Source organism: Rhinolophus ferrumequinum, chromosome 23 (assembly GCF_004115265.2).
Source record: "Rhinolophus ferrumequinum isolate MPI-CBG mRhiFer1 chromosome 23, mRhiFer1_v1.p, whole genome shotgun sequence".
NCBI classification, from domain to species: Eukaryota; Metazoa; Chordata; class Mammalia; order Chiroptera; family Rhinolophidae; genus Rhinolophus; species Rhinolophus ferrumequinum.
The window spans coordinates 7,364,060-7,376,952 of record NC_046306.1 but is presented as its reverse complement, the minus strand read 5'-3'; the positions used below and the strand labels follow the sequence as shown (position 1 = coordinate 7,376,952).

Genomic DNA, 12,893 nt, shown 5'->3' with positions numbered 1-12,893 from the left:
AATCACATTTCATTGAATAGATATACTCTAATTCATTTAATCAATCCCTATTGTTGGATATTGAGGTTGTTTTCAATTCTTTTGCTATTACAACCACATTCTAATAAAAAAAAATTATAGCTAAATATTGGAACACATCTACGATGATTTTCCTAGGATAACTTTTGAAGTATATGCATATGTGTGTGTTCATATGTACACACACATACATCTCTATGCCCCCACATATATATTCACATACATATGAAAGAAATAGCTTCATTCAATACATACGGTTCTTCCATATATGCTGCTAGAGCACATGTATCGTGTGATACCTTGTCTAATCTTGGTAGTTGAGAAAAACACTGTTTCTCAGGCACAGTGAGAGCTCCATGGAAGACTGAGGTCTGAGTAACAGCTAGTCAGAGGAAGCAGGGATGGTGGAAGAGGAGATCACCTTCCAGGTAGAAGGAGTAACACGTGGAAAAGTTTGAAAGGGGCGAAAATATATTGGGTTCGAGGTAGCTGCAAACAGTTTGGATTGGCTGGAGTGTGAATAAAAAGGCAGACGAGCAGGAGCTAAGAGTAGAGACCATGAATGGGCTTGAAATTTCCACTATGGACTTTGTACTTTGCACATAGCACAGTGAGGCCGTTGGAGATTTTACTGAAGTGGAGGAGTGAGTAGTTCGAGTTCTAAAAAAAAAAAAAAGGATCACAGTGGTCTCGAGGTAGAAACCTGATTGGAGGGACACCAGACTACAACAAGGAGAAAAGTGGGGACGCTGCTGAAATTATCCGGTGAGAGGACTGGGGTTGAGGTGAAGGGAATGGCAGGGGGTGGGGAGCTGGGGGCAGGCTGAGCCTTAAGAAGCAGAGTCCCCAGAGCTCTGGCCGCCTGCAGGCTCCTCTCTGCCTGGGCCTCAGTCTAGGGTTTTGTTAGGAAATGTTGATGGCGGATAACAGACACAGGGCAGTTGCTCACACATACAGGGTAAGTCCTGACTCGACTGAGGTGTTCGTAAAAGCTAAGCTCACTGAGTTTCCTGCCATACCGTCCTTCACCTGGACAGCACAAGTGGTCATCCTAAGCAGTGCAGAGAGCTGTGTGGCTCCGTCCTTCGAGGGATTTCCTATGGGAAACACATCCCACCTTCACCGTCTTTAAACCATCTCCTTGTTTCGATTAAGAGCTAGCAACAGGGGCAGCAATGTTGGCGGACTCGCTGAGTGTTCGGGATATATTTCCCCGACCTGGAAATGATGACTTCTAGACAGGAGGTGAAAGATGAACTTGTTTTCTTTGCTTTGTTTCTCCTTGTGGGTGAGTCCTATGTTGTTGGCTGAGACAGTGCATGAAGGTCGTGGACCTACTGTGGAAGTTGGGCAGGTCTCTCCGGGGCTCCCACGGTGCACTTTGCGACTCGCAGACATGCTAGACGCGTGAATGTCTTTTTTCACCCTTCATTTGTTCCAGGAAGGACTTTGTGGGGAGTGAAACGGGTTCTCCTCACCTGCACTCAGGAGACGATAGCGTCTTCTAGGGCTGGCGTTATGAACTCCGATGCGAAAGGCGCCCAGACAAGTAACACAAATGAATAAACAGATGTCGTATAACGGTGAGATGGTGGGACTCTGACGAATTGAACAGTCCTTGGCTTTTTTTCACAGAGGCAGCTGTGAGAACGTGGGCCCAGTGTTGCCTAGATCTCTCCATTTTTCTTTCAGTTCATTCAAACATATTTGTTCAAATTGGATTCTTACAAAAGACTATGTATAAAATATACGTGAATTATCAAGCATACCCGAAATAAGTGAACACCTTTGAACCCACAGTTAAAATAGCATATGATAAATGCTATCAGAGTTTCCTGTGGAACCCTCCCTAGTCCACTCCACCATCTTCAGCAGTCACTCCCCTGAGTTGGGTGTTTATAATTCCCTTGCTTTTCTTTATAGTTTTACTGAACGGGTTTATCTCCCAAAACAACCTATTATTTGACTCGTACATTGACAAGGAGGTAAGTACAAAAATATTCATAACAACGTTATTTGTATTAGCAGAAAAAAACCCTAGAAATAACCAAATATCTATTAATAGGAGAATGTAAAAATAATTTATGTCCTATTCATGTGGTAGAATACCCTTCAGGCATGTGGATGAATATGCCAGATCTCTGTGAGTCGAACGGCTGAATCTTAGAGGTATGCTAAGCAAAGTAAGGTAGAGCTGTGGTATGATCGTGTTTTCATATCAAGTTCAAAGTGAGAGAAGCTTTCCTTTTTCATAAGGAATTCTGGAAATCGGGAGATGTGCTTTGTACCAATTTTATAAAAGTTGGAAAGTAATTTATTAAAAACTACTGTATGTGCCAAATAAAACACACAGTGTCTTTGGATAAAGTCCTTTCTGAGAGCTGTTTGCTTCTGACCTCTGCTCTGAGGCCTTAGATCAACTCTTGTTTTCATCCCCGTGGGGTAAGAAGTCAGAGCTGTTGGTATCTTTTCAGACCTTTGGGGCTGGAGGGGATGTAAACTAAAGGCTATAGAATGTAAAGAGAAGGATGCGAATCATTGAGAGAGCAGAGCCATTCAAAGCGAGGGTTGATTATTATAACTCAGTAGGCCCACAAATCGAGGTCAAACACTCCGGGATTCAGGAAGCAGTCAACAGCAGGTCACACAACAGGGAAACTGCAAGTTAGCTTGGCGACCCCAACAATACATAAGGCAGAGATTTTGCCCAGTACCAGCCCACTGCGCGCTGCAGGGCAGAGCCCAATGGCCGTCATGTTAGTAATGAACATTTATGGTGCACTTTTGATGGCCCGTCACCTGGCACACCTCATTTCCGTGTCATGACCACGCTGTCAGGCAGGGAGCTTTATCAGTATTCGTTCCGCCATATCAGTGAGGACACAAAGGCACAGAGAGGGTAAGTGGATTCCCAAAGCTGTACCACCAGTGAGTGGCACGGTTAGGATTTGTACCCTGGCATCCTGCCTCAGCGTTTTTGTCCTGAACCACTCTGCTAAACCACCTCTTTTGATCCCTTCTCTGAATGGTTGTTTTTTGGGGAAGATGCCTGCACAGGAAATTTACAGATGACACCATTCTTCAGGTTTTCAGTTTCACTAGGAGTAGAGAGCGCTGACTTAAGAAATAATCAACCTGGGTCTTGCCTAACAGGAAATTCACAGTTTCATCTTTCAAAGAGAAAATTCTAACTCAGTCTGCCAAGAAGTTAAGATCAAACATAACCATGGTCCACAAGAATCAACAGAAGGTTTTCTGGGCCCCTGGTCAATTTTTCATCCTGGTGGCCCTTTACAGTCAGGTCCATTAAGTCTGATGTGATATGATAGAGAGATTTTTAAATGGGTCACAAGGATATGAAAAGTTTCTCAAGTCAATGCGCATTGCTTTACTCAAATTAAAAAAAAAACACCTTTTTTTCTGACTGTAAAAGGAATGCACATACATTATAAAGAATAAAAAAAAGAAGTTAAAAATTACCCACGGATATCACCGCTGTTACGGTTTGGCTATGCCTTTTCAAAAGCTTTTTCCATACAGATACCATATAGTGTAATACTATGGATAATATAGTTACGTAGAGGCTAATATAACACAATAGAGTTTTATAATCTAGTTTTCACTTGATATTTATTGCAAATAGCTTTTCCTATCAATCAATAAAGATGCACATAAGAAATTTTAGTGATTATAAATATTCCATTGTATGGATGGATGCATCATATTTACTTAACCTATTTACTTAACCGTATTGCTGGACAAGTAGTTTTGTGTTGTTGTTTTTTAACTTTTCCTATTCTAAACAACACCAAGATAAACATCCTTGTATTCATATCCTCACACAGTTGTCTATTTATCTTCTTCGGACAGAATCCCAGAAGTGGAATTGCTAGAGAGTATGCTGGTTTTAAGGCTTTGGATACTTGATGCCAAAACGCCCTAGAAGGGAAAATGTATTGACTTGCGCGTGAACGGCTTACTTACTGGGATTTACTGATCACCAGCTCTGAAGGAGCTATGGCAGCCTGTCATGTCTGGGGCCTGGAGGTCTCCTCTGATATCAATCAAAACATTTGACTTAGCAACATTCAGCCTTGTCAGTCACCCACAAATTACAGCAGGCCTCCTCTGTCTTTGTCAATAACAAAAAAAGGGGGGAAATTACCCCCAAATGTCATGAAAATTAGGAACCAGACAAGTAGTCACCAGAAGAAGACACGTCAGACAACAGTGAAATAATTTCAGACTGGGCGTGGGGTGCATGGGGCGAACTTGACTTGTTTGGATTTAGACAGGAAGGCTTGTGGCATCGACCTCCCTCCGGCACGTGGGTAGACACCCAGAGCAAAGCACAGTTCTCTGCATACACAGGGACCTGCGAAGAGTTGAGACGATCCGCTGTGTAAGGCAAAAATAGTGACCTGCAACAGTGACTAGATGGGAATTTGCTTAAGGCTTAAATCTCTCCCTGACATTGTGTAGATTTTCCTCTGCAAAAATTTCTGACTTCCAGCTATTGCATTCTGTAGTGTCACGTGGGAGCAGAGGCGAGAGAACATGTTATGCAAAAGATGCAGACATTGTCCATGGTCTATGCGTCATCTGCCTTTCTGAGAACAGTCTCAGCTGCAGAGAGGCAAGTGATCCACATGCAGTATGATTAGTAAAACACACACACACATTCAAAATGTGTGACTCTAACCTTTATAGGTTCTCGGAGAAAAGAATATAGTTACAGTTCTGATACATAGAAACTGGTATTTCTAGAAACTCGTGTGCGTTCCTTTTTTCTGCTCTGATCTATCCACTCTGCATCTTTCGACAACTTCCTCCAAGAGGAAACAAAGCACCCTTATCAGGCTAAAGTCCAACAAATGTCAAATTCCGAACACCATGACTTTGTGTCTCTATTTAACATCAGAGCGGATGGCTTTTTGACAGGTTTATAGCTGATGAGTTCTATAGCCACTCATGCAGGACAATTATGTTTGAGCTAATTTGATGAATCAACTTGATGTTCTCCTAGAGTCCCCATGGCCTTCATGAGCGTATGTGCTCAATTTTCTGCTGGAGGTCAAAAATAAGCTTTGAAATCGGGCTAATCCCATCACATCCGCAGAGCTCGTCTGGTAGAATCATCTTTGGACGTAACCTCTCAACTGAGGCCAAAAAGGGGAAGAGCCACTTGGTAATATCATTAGGACCATCCTTCAGGCCCCCGTCGGTTCTGAGATCAGGTTCCAGAGGCCGCCAGTTGCCTGTGAGCATTTGAATTATTTTGTGATGAGGGAAGCAAAGAGTTCATGCTCGAAGCATCTGGGGGTCAGACCCTGGGGGAAAATTATTTCTTGTTGGATTCGGTGTGATCGGGATTTGTGAGAACTGATGAGGAGGCGTAAAGATTTCCTGAGTTCCTTTTCCCCACGTCCTGAGTATTTGTTTTCTTTCCAGCTCTCTGCTTCCCGGAGGCCTGCTAGCCGAGTAACTCGGAGCATGGCCTGGGAGTGAGGATGCCGGGGCACAAATCCTGCCTCTGCCACAGCCTGGTCCCTGGGCAGCACGAGGCCGGTCACTTAATCCCTCCGTGACTTGCCTTGCTCTGGAAAATGCAGATCATCGTCATCCATAGCTCCCAGGATTGTACTGGAATTAAATATAACATTCCATACAAAGGGCCATCAACAGTGCCTGGTACATATACATTTTCATATATTGAAAACTATTGACCGCAGACCGGTAATCTTTGATAACTTTCTTGAGCCCACAAAATTATAGGACGTGATGAATCCAAATAAATGAAGTGAATGCTATGAATTTGCATTGATAGCTGGTATTATCGCTTCCAGAATCATTAGCAGAAAGGGTAGTTTGCCATTAGGTAGTAAAATGGATTTCCCAAATCGAGAACAGTCATTTTTATGGCTGGGAGTTACCCCTATGTGGACAGGCTGGAAGCAGGCGGCTTACTGAAAATAAATTGGGTTTTTCTGGGGACTTCATTTATTCATTTTACATACATTTATTGGGTGCCTCCTACCGCACGCCAGTGTCAAGGTGTGATGTAGACAGAGGAGGACAATTTGGGGAGAGACGCTGTCACTTTCTGCCTGTGTGAGCACGTCACTTAACCTCTCCGAGGCTCAGTCCTGCCATCACCACACTGACAGCGTTATAACTTGCCCTATGGTGCTGCCTCTGAAAATTCAACGAGACTGTATCCAGGGGACCTGGCGCAGAGAAGGTGCTCAGCAAATCCTGTTTGAACTCCAGGAGTTTCCTTTCGTTTCCCTCTCGAGAGGTGATTAACAACCACTTTTCGAATAGTAAAAGGATGGCTGTGGTAGTTTTGTGGATGAAGATACCTGGGGGGCCCAGTCCTGGACGTAGGACACGTCATGTTCTCGCTAGATCCTTCTCGAGTAAACCAACAAGTACATGACTGGCTTGAGCTCACTTTACAGTGATACCATGCTGAATCAGTGCATGGAAGACAGTGGACAGAGACGATTACGAATGTGAACTTGGAAGTCAGATAGAAGCAGCTTCAAAGCCAGGCTTACCCGCAACAGTGACATGTCCTTGGGCATCCGATGGACAAGCTCTGAGGCTCAGTGTCCAGGTTTGCACATTGAGTGTAATGATAGGTGTTAGACGGCCATTGGCCAGTGGTTGATAGATAATTTGCTTTTATGCAAAATAAACGTGCTTGCCCTGTACAGACCGTTAAGTTTTATTTATTGGGCATCTTCTTCATGCCAGACACTGTGCTAGGTGTTAGACACTGGGGATAAAGGTGTACTAGATAGACACGGTCCCCATCCTCGTGTTGCTGACTTGTTAGTGAGAGACACAGACAGCACCACAGACACGCAGGGTCATTTTAGACATGGTAGAGTTCCTGGCAAGATAATCAAAGAGGAAGGATATGGTTATATTAGAGGAGGTGGTCAGGAAAGGCTCCTTTCAGGAGGGACTTGGAAACAGAGTCTCCAGTGAGTAGGAGCCAAGCATGTCAAGATTTGAGAGCAGAGACGTCTAGGCTGAGGGAACAGCACGTGCAAAGGCCCTGAGGTGGAAATGCATGCTCCAGAGTGCTTGGTACATCATTAACAAGATAGAGTGGGGGAGAATATGGCCCACAAGGAAGTCCAAGGCACTCAGGAGCCCACTCCTAGAGAACTGAATGGACCAGGATAAAATATGTGGATTTTATTGCAAGTATGATGGGCGGCAAGCCATTGGAAGGTTTTTCACTGATGGGTGACGTAGTCTGATTTCCTTTTCAAGGTCCTTACTCTGGCAAATGTGACAACGATAGGGGCACAGAGGGGTTGCAGGAAGTGAAGTTAGGAAGTTCCTGTCGAGGGAAAAATGCTCATTGTTGGGACAAAGGGGATGGCAATGGTGAAGGACATCGGACGTGGTTTGGAGATAGAACCCCCGGATGCAGGAGTGAGACAGAGAGAGCAGCACCCTGAGCTTCATAAACCCACTCCTATTAGCCTTGAGGACTCAAGTTGGCCTTTCTTTCTTTTTCGCCCTAAATTTTATCAGGGTGACAATGATCAACAAAACTACGTAGGTTTCAAGGGTACGATTCTATAATACATCATCTATATATTGCATTATGTGTCACTTCTCTATGTGTCCCGAGTCACTTCTCCTTCCGTTGCCAACTTGGCATTTCTTATTCTCTGCTTGTTTCTTCTCTCTCCCCTGTGGCTTGCCACTGGGGCGCCTTGTTCTCTGTAGAGGCGGGTCCTTCTCCTTGTGACACTGAGCTCAGATGTCAGAGGCTTTGGTTCTGGCTCCTGGGAGATGTGAAATCGGCAGTGGTTCAAGCAAAGAAGGGAAAAAGGCAAACCCAGCAGAGACTGCTTTCTGGAAGGAGTTGCTGTTTTTTTCCTTTTTTTTTTTTTTTTTGGTAATTCATTGTTTACATGGGCCCCACTTAGTGTCATAAAATGTTTTAAGGAAACTTGCTGTAAACACTCAAAGGACAATAAAATGCAAACCAATGAACATAAGATACAAGCCAGGAACCAAGACATAGAGGGAGTATTTCTCGTGGGATATTAATTGAAATAATGTTTCCCTATAGGAATATTGTATGATGACAGGATCTGGTGATTTATTTCTTCAACATGTATTTGCCATTTGCATTGCTCTGTGCTGGGATATAGGGCAAGCAAGGCAAACAATGGTCCCTGCTCTCGTGGGGCTCACAGTTTAATGGGGTATCAAACAGACAGGTATCAAAGAAACACAATAAAATAAAGCAGCGTCCACTGGTTTCATAGCACAAAAGTGGCTGTTTCTGTACTGGCAAAGTGTAACTGACAGACACGTCAGGATCATTTGTTTTTATTTTTTAGTACATTTTTAAACTACAAAGATTAGAGAGCAGGCATCAAATCATTAGTATCAGGAGGGCATTCCTGAACGTAAGGCTGATTTACATATATCATATAAATGATATATGTAAATAAATAAGTATATATTTTCATATACTTATTAAAAACACCAATGATTGACTAATATACACATATGCATAGTATTCCTTTAAACATAAAAATGTTTATTGGTCATTAGGAAAGACGTTTCACAAATAGTCTTTCAGTGCCATATTCCCAAGTACAATTTTTCTCCAAATCCATTGAGAATTCCACTTCTGGACCAGAAGAATTGGTTGAGTTTTCTCTTTTGCTCAGAGTAACAAATGAAGTAAAAGCATATGGAGTTATGTTTACTGAATTTGACCCACGCACTCCCAGGATTTCATGTGAGGGTTGGGGATCGTTTCTTCTTCGCCGAAACGATTCCATTCTCTTACCTTGCTTTTTCTTTTCTCAATATAATGAACGTTAATTAAGCATCTGCTTTGCAGGAGATACTGTGATTAGAATAAGCAAGTCATGCTCTGTGAGTCTATCAGAGATGTTTAAAAGTCATTTTAAAATAACTTTTATTTTTCATGTTATGAAAGTAATATGTGCCTGGAAATCTACATTTCAAATGTACCTTTAATAATATGTGTGTATGGATATGGATATGCATGCAGTCTTTCTCTCTAATATATATATGCATGTATATATAAAGTTTTATGTATAAACATAAAGTTATATGTACACATATATATTAGAGAAACAGAATATACATAAGATTTAAAACAAGTAAAATTTCTTTCTAATTTATATATTATGTATATCATATGTAGTATAGAGGTTGATTTTATTATGCATAAATTACTATTGTATATGTGTTTATAATATACATGTTGTATAAGTATATAATATGAATACATAATGTATAATTTATATTATATCATATGTGCTATATGAGTATTTATATAAATATGAAACAGTACATGTGCACGTTATGTAATATGAATTTTATTATATCACATAAACTTTATATTATGCATGTGTGCGTAGATAAATAAGCATCTTTTTAAGGGAATTATATTGCTTGTATTTGTTTATTTTTGTTTTTTAAAAGTTTCCTAACTATCGTTTTCGTCATTAAGTTACCTTTTGCATTTTAACAGCTGCCAAGTAGTCCACTGTTTGAAAATATCGTACTGTAAAGTGTTTGACTATAGTGTTAATGCACTATGATTCTCCTATGTTGGACAATTGAGTTGCTTCTTCCCCCCGGTAATTCCTTTTGCGAGTGACATCCCATTAGTTAAATACGAATTATTTCCTGATGATAACTTCGCAGCTATGGCCTCCTGGGTTACGGCTTCCCCATCCATTGCCGTCGTCACTCTTGAGGTCACTCGGGGGTGTGCTGATAAGGTGGGTCTGTGGGAGCTCAGTAAGTAGAGGCAGAAGTGGGTCCGTCTTTCCCATCGCTGAGTCAGATTAGTCTGCACAAAAAGCATTCCTTTGTAAGAAGGTGAAATCTCCAAGTCAAATCCCTGTATATGAGCAGAAAGACGGCTAGTGTTACAAAGTTGTTGCAGTATTTTTCTCCAAGACTCCAAGTAAAGATAAATTTTCTTTGAAACTAAATAGTCCTTGGATCAGAGAGAAATTTCTTCAGATATTCAAATCATCTCCCAAGCACACTGTTTCCTAATTGAGTGTATTTATGTTATCTGTTTCCTTCAAGGCTTGGGGCTGTAGATCAGACATCCTTTTAGGGACGTGTACCTGTGGGTCTTAGAGGATACGGATTTTGACCTGCTTGATGACGGGGTCACGTGGATGATTTGTCCACTTGTGCCTTGTGTGAGTGGGGCTTTTAGCTTAAGTCAAACGAAATTCCCCTCTCACCCTTGTGTGCTCAAATAGACTAGTTGTGGGTGCCTGACGCTGGGGCAGTGCCCGGGTGCTGGCAGTCAGCTGCCAACAGGACCTGCCACTATGCTTTTGGTCTCCCTTCCTCCCCACGTAACTTCCTGAGATGCAGCAGGTACCCACAGGCTGAGCAGGGATGTCTGTCAGGACAGAGAGAACGGCGCTGCTTGATTGGGTCTCCACACACACCTTACTAAGTCTCATTCTGCCACTAATACTGACAACTCACATGCGGTCAGCTCAGGCAGCATGTTTTTGTATAACGCAGGATCGCGTGGGGAGAGTGACCGTCTGCCCTGCACCGAAAAGGAACTGTGAGAATTCTAAAGTTGGAACCCACTTGATCCTTCAGGTTCATTTCCGATCGTTTCTACCAATGAGACTTTGAGTTTGAGAAGCAGAAACTGAATATCATAGTCAACTTCCGCCTATGTCAAGCTTGGGTGTGTTCCCAGGAGAGGAGTGTAGAGTCGCTAGGGTCCAGTGCCTACCCCTCACCAAGCACTGTGCTAGGTGCTGTATTTGCCTTTCCTTGCTGAATCCTCTCCCCACCATGGGTGTTCATCATCTCCATTTCATGGGGGATGAAACTGAGTCTGAAAGGGATGAGATAATGGCTGCTCTTCCTTAGAAGAAAATCCAAGACCCTCGCCTCTGTTTCAGGGACCTACCTCCCCATGCCCACTTCTCTGACTGTGTCCCCTATCTGTCTCTTCCTTCCTTTAGCCATGCTGAATGCTTTTAGGTATTCCAAAAATCTAAGTCCTTTCCTGCCTCAGGACCTTTGCACTTGATGTTCCTCCCACCTGGAGCCCTTCTTGTCCTCCCTGGTCTGCACCTGGTGGAATGTACTTTTCTCACCATTTCAGCAACTTGACCTCTACCTCGGGACTTACCTTGACCATTTATTTAAAAACACTTCTTGTTTCCCAGTCACCCTTTATCACTCCAGAGAATTGGCCACATTCTGAAATTAGCCTACTCCTCTTGTTCTTTCATTTGTCCGCGTGAATATTTTTCCACAACAAGAGCAGGTAATCTTATCTCTCTTGATTCTGTTTTATCAACATCTGGAACAGGTAGGTACTCAGTAAATGTGTTAAACAGCTAAATAAATAAATATTCACAATGCACCTGCTATGTGTTTGACACAGTTTTAGGCACTGATGATACAGCAGTGAACAAAGCAAATAAGAAGCCCTGCTCTTGGGGGAAAGACAGGGGTTAACAAAAGAATTAATAAATAATATCTCAGGGGGAGACGCACACAAGTCAGGTAATGGTGCTGGGGTAAGAAAAGCTGCTTTCAGATAAGGCCAGTCTCACCTGATAAAGTAAAGGAGTAAGTCATACATATGTCTGCAGGGAAAATAGTGCAGGAAGAAGGAATAGCCAGTGCAAAGGCCCTGGGGCAGAGGTGTATGGGTGAGGTTGGAACAGCACAGAGCCGGCATGACTGGTGTGGAAGGAGTGAAGAGCTGAGTGGTAGGAGATAGCGTCAGAGGGGAAAGCAGAGGGTGGTATACCCAAAGGCTTGTGGGTCATGCTAAAAATTTCAGCCTTTGCTATAAAAAGAGTGGGAAGTCATTGGATAGTTTTGAGCCAAGGGGATAAATTAATAAAATTACACAGCTTGAAATCAGTGAAGCCAGGATAGAAACTGCTCTGTGAGTCCACAGCTCGCTCCTCCATGCTCTGTCTACCCCCACTCATGCATTCTTCCCCGTGCATTTTAACATCAAGCAAGGCCCGCCCCTCTCTTTCAAGCCTGGTTTTGACAGCTTAGCGCTGAGCTGGTGGCAGGGTTTGTTGTGACTTGTTTTTCCTGTTTGTTTGGAGCATTGGTGTTCACCCTTGAAGCCAATGACCCTCTACCCAGGCAGCTCTGGCCTTCTTCTGGCTGATCACAGAATGGGGCCCGATTGCATCAGCAACACAGCCTTCCTGAAGTGGCAGCGGCAGCGTCTGCTCCCTCCCTGAGTTTGACACCCTGCAGCCTGGCATGGTGCCAGGTGTGAGTAAATTGGGCCCAGGGTTCCTGTTGTTGTTTTCTATTCACACAGCAGCTGCTTTCATTACCGTGCCATGAACCTGATCTCCCAGTGTTGTCAGTCAGCCCTCTGTTCTGAGATGCCAAGGAGAAACAAAATTGGTTAGTCTCTGCAGAAAACAGAGCTACCTCCTAAGGACCCACCCCGCTCTTTGTGTGCTAATTACCAGACGGTGGACTACAATTTCTGTATGTTGCATTAGTGAGAACTCTTGAGTTTCAAGGGACGGGAAAGCCAATTGGTGTAAATCAAAAAGATTAATTGTTGGTCCATCTTTCCAAAAGGCCAGGGATGCCTGAGGTTTGGCCAAACTGGATGCAAGAATTCCGATGATGTCATCAGAATTAGGTCTTACTCTGTCCCTCTCAGCTTTCTTCTGGATGCCTCTCTTTTCAGGATGTAGCAAGATGCCAAGCTGAGGTTCCACCTTAACACCTCAGTAAGTCCAGGGTTTCCACATTTCCAGTAGACACCTTGGAATTGCGTCTCCTTGGCTCCGATTGGTTCACATGCCCAGACC

At 43.2% G+C, this 12,893-nt stretch overlaps 1 protein-coding gene across 4 annotated transcripts in view; it reads left to right on the top strand.

The window, feature by feature from the left end:
* Positions 1 to 12,893, top strand: part of TSHZ2 (teashirt zinc finger homeobox 2) — a 424,584-nt gene that overhangs the window by 49,763 nt on the left and 361,928 nt on the right. The gene's annotated exons all lie outside the window — the stretch shown is intronic.